Source organism: Callospermophilus lateralis, chromosome 12 (assembly GCF_048772815.1).
Source record: "Callospermophilus lateralis isolate mCalLat2 chromosome 12, mCalLat2.hap1, whole genome shotgun sequence".
Classification (NCBI taxonomy): domain Eukaryota; kingdom Metazoa; phylum Chordata; class Mammalia; order Rodentia; family Sciuridae; genus Callospermophilus; species Callospermophilus lateralis.
Window position 1 is genome coordinate 86,778,818 of NC_135316.1, and position 8,510 is coordinate 86,787,327.

The window sequence follows — 8,510 nt, forward strand, 5'->3', positions numbered from 1 at the left end:
TATTTTGCCCAGGAGGAAGCCCCAGGGCTCTGGACTTCTTGATAGGTAATCTAATAATACATGATTTTTTCTTCCAACTTCCCGTCAAAAAAGTGTCTCTAATGATACAAAGGAGAATTTAGGCGTTAACCTAGGCATCTATGATAATAGCTTACAAAAAGATCAGAAATTTTTGAAGATGCCCCTCTGTTCACATCTTTCAAAAATAAATGTCTTGACTATATATTCAAGTTATCCTGATGATAAAAAGAAGGCATCTAGAGAGATCACGTGGCTTCAAGGCAGAGTACATTGTTCTCAATTTTTTAAAAGGTACAAGCAGAAAATGGGAGTTTGGATAGATAAGTCAAGGACAAAAATGTCAAGTGTCAAACTGCTCTGCGAATAATGTTGGGAAGGCCTGGGGTAACCTCGAGTTAGAAAGCAATAAAAAAGCACAGGTTTGAAAACAAAAAGCACAAGGCAAGGCCACACCACTGGTTCTCAACCCTGACTCCAACAGCGACACCCCCAGAGCTCTCATTTCTGAACGTCATGCTTCGTAGTATTCACCTGGGCGTCCCAGGGTCTGAATTGAACCTGAACATGTGTGAATTGGAACAACTACCTCATTTTTTTGCAGCTGACTGAAAGCAAAGCCTCTTCAATAACAGGAGTACAGAGAAGGACGGTGACACTGACGGAAACCAAGTGAGAAAGAAGGCAGGAAGGAAGCAGGCAACCAGCCACCTTGGGTCCAAGTCACCAGAGGAGATCTAGCTCGGGATACTCAAGGGACTAATACTCAGTGGCTCTGGCCCTCTGCTCACTCTCTGTCCCCACCCTGAGACCTCAAGAAACCACACACAACTAGGCTACCTCTCAATGTCCTCACTGGAATCCCCTCGAGGTCCCGGGATGTCCACTCTCTGTTCCCACTCCCTACCACACCCTCACTCCAGAGCCCCCTTCCCTGTGCCACCAGGAACATGACAGACTGCCCCAGCCTCTTCTCCGGAAGTTCCCTTCACTTTCTCGCCCTCATCCCTAACTCTCCCTGAGGCCACTACCTCCTCCACAGTGCAGAAAGTAGTACATTTTAAAAGCCATCACTTCCCTGAACAAAAGCACTCCTTGTTGGTTGTGACATAGGCCCACTGTACAGACGAAAGACAGGCCCAGAAGAGAACATAGAAGGTTGAATTTCCCAAAGACTATTTTTTTTAAATGACTAATGTTTTTTCCTGCTTTCACAGTTGAGATTCATTCATTGTAGAACATTTCATGATTACATGAAAGTGTGAACAGAAAAAGTGATTCAGTGAATTACTTCTAGTCTTCAATATCTTGGTGAATTACTTCAAGTCCTCTTTATTAATATGCATATATTAAAATAAAAATGTAAAGTTTATATATTAGTTTTCATCTTTACATATCACAAGTATGTCCCAGAATGCTAAATCTTCTTTGAAAACATTTGTTTATAGCTATGTAATACTCCATTTTGTAGGCATATGGTTTTAATTTAGTCATTTAAGGTTCAATGTTGAAACCATTTCATCCCTGCCAGAATGCCTAAGTGAAAAGGATTAACAATACCAAGTGTTAGCAAAGACGCAGAGCAACAGAAACATACTTCTAGAAGGAAGGTAAATTAGAACAATCATTCTGCAAAAAAATATTTTTCTGCCAAAGCTAAAAGTATGTCTACCCTCTGATCCAACAATTCTACTCCCATATAAACAGCCAACAGAGAAAAAAGCATGTCTCTCCACCAAGGATAACACAAGAGTCTTCATGTCTTCATAATTGCTTTACTCATACACAATCCAATGTTCATCAATAACCAGATGGATTTTTATTATTTATTTATTTACTTTTATTTATATATGGCAGTGGAATGCATTACAATTCTTATTACACATATAGAGCACAATTTTTCATATCTCTGGTTCTATACAAAGTATATTCACACCAATTAGTGTCTTCATACATGTACTTTGGATAATAATGACTATCACATTCCACCATCATTTCTAACCCCCTGCCCACGTCCTTCCCTTCCAACCCCTCTGCCCTATCGAGAGTTCATTTATTTCTTCCATGCTCCCTCTCCCTATTTCATTATGAATCAGCCTCCTTATATCAGAGAAAACATTGGGCATTTGTTTTTTGGGGATTGGCTAACTTCACTTAGCATTATCTTCTCCAATGCCATCCATTTACCTGCAAATGCCATGATTTTATTCTCTTAAAATGGATTTTTAAACCATAGAGTATTACTATGATGAAATATCACAGAACAAGTTAACACACATGATACATGCAACAGTATCAAGGAAAAAAGGCAGATATCAAAAAACATGTACTATATGAGCTCATTTACGTAAAACTAATAAAACTTGTCTATGATTATAGAAATCAAAATAACGGCCAAACTTTGGGGGGAGCTGTACTATTAACTAGGAGAGAGAATAAGAGGCTTTCTGGGATGCTGAAAATGTTCTAAATACTGAAATAAACTAGAGTTACATGGGAATATTATTTAATATGGGTATGTTAAATTTATATTTAATATGGGTATATTAAATTAATAAAATTAAATTATAATTTGTGTGTAAAAATCAATTGAGTTGTATAGTCACAGATTTTGTGTGATTTCTACACATAAGTTAGATCTCAGCAAAACCAAAACAAAAAGAACATTTAATGAGCACCTACCATGTGTCAGGAAAAATACAAGGCACTAGGAATACAGTGACAGTCGTTCGACAGACTCGGCAATGACTAGATTTCAACCATTTGCCTAATTTGGACATTTGGGCTATTTCACATATTTCTACATGTGAATCAATAGAAGAGACTGTTAAAGAGAATATCAAATGCTTGATTACATGAAGAATGTAAATTTTTAAAATTTCCCTCACTTCGTACTTCAAAAACTCCAAACCTAAACAGAAGTTGTGAAAAGTAGCCCAATGAAAACCTACAGAGTCTTTGTGTTAGATCTTCCTCTCTGTGACCAGAATACCTGACACCAACAGCTTAAAAGGAGGAAAGATTTGGTTCTTGCTCATGGTTTTAGAGAATCGAGTCCATGGTCAATTGGCTCCATTGCTCTGGACCTGTGGTGGGGCAGAGCATCATGGCGGCAGGGAATGGCAGAGGAAGGCTGCTCACCTGGTGCAACCAGAAAGCAGAGAGGGGAGAGAAGAGGCCTGGTTAAATATTTATCTCTTCCCCTCTCTCCCTTCCTCTTTCTCCCTCTCTTCCCCAACCACCATCTCTGTCTTTGTCTGTCTCCCCCCCCAACCCCCACCTTTGTCTCTTTCTCTCTCCATTAGCTTGACGCTGGTTGATTCTATCACTCTGAAAGCAAGAGCATTTTGTTTTGTTGTTTTGGTTTTCTGTTAGTTACCCATTTTCCATTTCATGGCTCTCTACTCTTACTTTGATTATCTCTTTGTGTCTTCCTACAATTTTCCTGTGTACTTTCTCATGTCTTAAGGTGAAAATTTAGATTGATTATTTTCTCCTTGCATTTTAAACAGAATATAATTTCCCCCTAGGTGTATCAAGTTGCATCCCATAAACTTTGCTATGTTGTGTTCTTGCCTTCCTTCAGTTAAAAAAAAAATTATATGTTTGCTTGTGATTTCTATCCATGGATTATTTAATGATAGGTAGTTTATTTCTAATAGAAATTTTACAGATGTCCAAATTCTAATTTAATTCCATTTGAGTCTGAAAATCTCCTCAGTAAAAAATTAAAATCATTATGATTATTAATTCTTTCAAATGTGTTAAGTCTTGCCTCATGGTCTAGCCCAGGGTCATGAAAATTCTGTGTGCCTTGAATAGAATGTGCTTTTTTTCAGGTATATATGGAGCGTTACCCTATTTTTCTTCTAGGAGTTACCTAGTTTCTGGTCTAATTTCCAGGACTTTGATCCATTGAGTTGATTTTTGTGCAGAGTGGGAGATAAGGGTCTAGTTTCATTCTTCTGCATATGGATAACTAGTTTTCCCAGCAATGCAAAATTTTTTTATCTTTCTGCTGTGGAGTTCAAAAGTCTGCAGTGGGTCTCACTGGACCAGAATGTGGGTGGCAGCAATGCTGCATCTCTCCCTGAGCCTCCAAGGAGAATATGCTGTCCTGCCTTCTCCATCTTAAGAGGCTGCCCACATTCCTTGGCTGCTGGCTCCTTCTTTGTCTTCAGAGCCAGAAAAGAAGTTGAGTCCTTCTCATGTTGCTTCTCTCTGACCCCATCTTGTTCCTCTTTTTTTCTCTTTTTAAAGACCCTGATATTACACTGAGCCACTTGGATAGTGCAGGAGTCACCCTATTGAACATATTCCGATTCGCCACCTTAATTCCAACTGCAGCCATTGCTCCTCTTTGCAGTGGGCTCCGGGAATTAGAAGGTGGACATCTTTGAGAAGCCATTACTGCCTGGATCAAACCTTGCAATTCTTGACATTTATGAAAATAATATAGATTCCAACAGGTTCTGTTGGACAGCTTTTTTATCACTGTAACAAATACCCGAGGTGGGGGGTGGGGGAAGGAGAGATTTATTTTGGTTCAGTTTCAGAGGTTTCAGTCCACGGCAGAGGGCTGCATTGGAATGGGCTTGTGGTGAGGTGGGAAATCAAGGTGGAAAAGATGTGGTAGGGCAGAGCTTCTCACCGCATGGCAGCTGGGAAGCACAGCAGGGGATTGGAGTGGAGAGGAGAGGGAGAGAAAGGGAGAGCATCTGGGGGTGAGAAATGCCCCCAGGGACCCACTTGCTCTAACTATGCTCCACCACTGAGAGTCTCCACTCAGCTATCAATGCCTCATCCACTGATGAGGTCAAAACCCTCATGGTCCATCACTTCCCAAAGGCCCTACCTCTGGATATTGCTGCATTGAGGACCAAGCCTTTAACCATGATCCTTTGGGGAACATTCCAGGTCCAAACCATAACACAGTCCTATTGCATATCAGAAGACAGCAGGAAAGAACTCGACACATACCTGAATGAATCCTGGCTTCCCCACCAACCAGCAAGGTAAACTCGGATAAGTAACGTAGACCACCCCCTCCACTTACCAAATAAGGAAGATGATCCCTGTATTAGGAGACTGTTGGAGAAGGGGGCACCCACAGAATGTGCCGTTCTGTCATGTGCCTAGTGAATGCATGTTCCTTCTAGTAGCTTCTAGGGGTCCAGTTTCACAAAAACTTGCTTCCCTGTGGAGTAATATTTTTTCTTCATTGATTTCTCCTACATTCTTTAATCTCTATTTTATTCATGTCCTTTCCCCCAGTATAGCTCACAATATTTCTTATCCTTCATGTCTGACTCTTTTTAACTTGTCTCTTGGTCACTTTCCATCCCTGTCGTGAAGTAGCTAAGATAACGTAGAAGAGGAAAGTTTTATTTTGACTTACTGTTTAGAATGTTCCGGTCCATGATCAAGTTGACCTCTTTGCTTTGGACCTTGGATGAAGCAGCCCCTTGTGGCAGGAGCAAACTGCTTGTATCATGAGCCAGAGAGCAAAGAGAGAGAGGATGGGCCAATGCCCCCCAAATCCTCTTTGGAAACACACCCCCAGTGACCTCAGAACCTTCCATCAGGCCCCACACTCTAAAGGTTCCACCACCTCCTGTAGCTCCAGGCTGGGGACAAAGCCTCTAGCACATGAACCTCCGAGGGACGCTTACCAGCTTCAGCAACTTCCAGTTCATTTATTTGGACCACATTTTACCTCCTTCTCTCCCAGATTTTTCTCCTTTTCCTTTTTCAAAGAAAACGTTAATGGCCTTTCAAATTCTTAAGAGAAAGGGTAAAATTTTAAACTTCTCCTGCCCACTCTTTTCCTTTTTCTTTAATTATAAAACAGAAATATAAACACTTTGTCCATGAGAAAGCCTTAGTTTTGTATGTTCAATTTTTGTTTTCTCTAAGGAACAAATAAATGAACTCTTCCACTCAACACGGATACTCCACATCTAGTTCCCAGGAGTCAGCCGCAGAGAAACGTTCTGCAAAGAAAATGTCTATGATCTTGGCTCCATGTAGAAGGTCAGATGCCTTATACCCATGGCTTTGCTTTATTCTCACTTTTCTCCAGTTCTGCTTAACTACAGAGCATAATTTTCTCAAAATAAGGTTTGAAGGCAAGAGTGGGGTTTGGGGCCCTTTGTTTGCTATGTTGGACATGTTTTCTTGGTCAGCCATGCTCGCCAGCCCCCAGCCCTGGAGTCAGATGGTGGCCCGTGCTCATGGGCTGTGAGCAGAGACAGTAGTGAGGACACACCGAGGGTCCATGTCTCAGGGAGCAGCACTGTCCCCTTCCCTAAGCCATGGGCTAGTTCCCTCTTACTGTTATATCCTCATTGAACCCTCATGTTGGATCCAAAAACTGAACATATTTGGGACATGGGAAGCTATGTGGGATGGGTCATTTTATGTGTCCACTGGACTAAGCAACAGGGTGATCGAATATTCAGTCAAACATCATTTTGGGTTTCTGTGAGGGTGTCTTTGAATGAATTGAACCTTAAACTAGTAGACTGGGTTAAGGAGATCCCCCTCCCCATGATGGATGGGCCTTGTCCAATTTGTTGAAGTCCCGAAGACAACAAAAAGACTAGGCAGAATTCTTCCTGCCTGATCATCTTCAAACTGGAACATTGGCTTTTTCCTCCCTTTGAACTCAAACTGAAACATCAGCTCTTCCTGGCTCTGGAGCCTGAGGACTGGAATGGTACATCAGCCCTCCTGGGGCTCCAGCATGCTGACCGCAGACCTTGGGACCTGCCAGGCTCTGCGAACTCGTGAGCCAATTCCAGTAATAAACCTCTTTCCTCTGTATACACATCCTATTTGTTTTGTTTCTCAGGAGAACCCTGCTAATCCACTACCACTAAGAGTTCTCAAGAAGTTTTAAAGACTCAGCAATGCGCAGGAGAGACTCCTAAATGATGGCTCCCTGGGTTAGGTCATCTTCCGAGACCCTGACTCACTGTTTTTGTTTGTTTGTTTTGCAGTGCTAGAGATGGAACCCAGGACCTCGTGCACGCCAGGCAAGTGCTCAATCACTGAGCGACATTCCCAGCCCTATTTCTTATTTGTATGGTTTTTGGTTTTGTTTTCCCTCTTCTCCCCACTGCCCTGCCCTGAGCTTTGGATTCTGACAAGTCTGCAGATTCGAACGTCTGGGGTTCTCATGTTCCCTGACATCAGTGGTCTGGCTGTATTGCTAGCATATGCTGTGACCCTGGCCAACAAATCCCCTTCCAAAATCTTACTGAGTGCTGCCTGTGTTCCAAGCAATAGGAGAGCCACTAGGGATTCTGAATCAAATGAAGTCATTCCTGCTCCCAAGGAGCCTGTAGTCTAGTGGGGAAGATGGTAAATAGAACTCAGAAACCAGCCATTTATATAACCTGGTAAACAGTATGGTCTATATACAAGATATCAGGAGAAGACAAATCCTTCAGTATGGTCTATATACAAGATATCAGGAGAAGACAAATCCAATCCCCAACCTTCAATAAGGAAATCAGAAATGATCTTCAATGATGATGTCAGAGTGGAACCCTTAAAAAGTGGGAATGATATATGGGGGTTCATGGCAGCATTATTCACAATAGTCAAAATGTGGAAATGACTCCCATGTCTGTCGGTGCATGAATGCAGAAACCAAATGTGGTGCAGACACATGGTGGAACATTATTAAGCTTTGGTAGGGGAAGGAAAGTCTGATGCACACCGCACTGCAGATGAACCTAGAAAACATTTTGCCAAGTGAAATAAACCAGGACTAACATTATGATTTCTCTTGTATGAAGCACCTGGAATAGACAAATTCAGAGACAGAAAGCACAATGGTGGTTGCCAAGGAATCAATGAAGGGAGAATGGGAGGTTAGGGGTCAATGGGGAGAATTTCAGTTTGAGAAGAGAAAAAAGTTCAGGACATTGAAAGTGGTGATGATTGTATAACATTGTGAATGTACTTAATGATCCCCAAAAGGGTTAGAATGGTAAATTATGTGTTATATATATTTTAATATAATAGAAATTATGTACATATGTGATTTTATTTATTTATTTGTTTGCTTTTGCGGTACTGGAAAATGAACCCAGGGCCTCATGCATGCTAGGATGGAGCTCTACCACGGAGCTACGTCGCAGCCCAATAATATTTTTTGTTCAAAAATAGGCACTAACCATGGAAATGGAGTCTGGTGGAGGGGCAGAGGGTGAGCAAAACAGAAGTGCAAAAGCCCAGAATTGCAAGAAAGGGACCTGGGCAGGAAATGGCAAGCAGCCCCTAGGGCTAGAGTATGGAATGCAGGACTTTGAAGGGGAGAGGTTATGAAAGTGGAGGCTGAAAAAGCAAACTGAGAAGATGACAAGGAGACTCTCGGAAGCCCTGGCAATGACTTTGAAGTCTGGACCTTTTCTGAAGACCATGGCACAAGTAAGAATGGTCCATATTTCAACCTCCCGGGATGAACTCCTGTTGTCATCTTG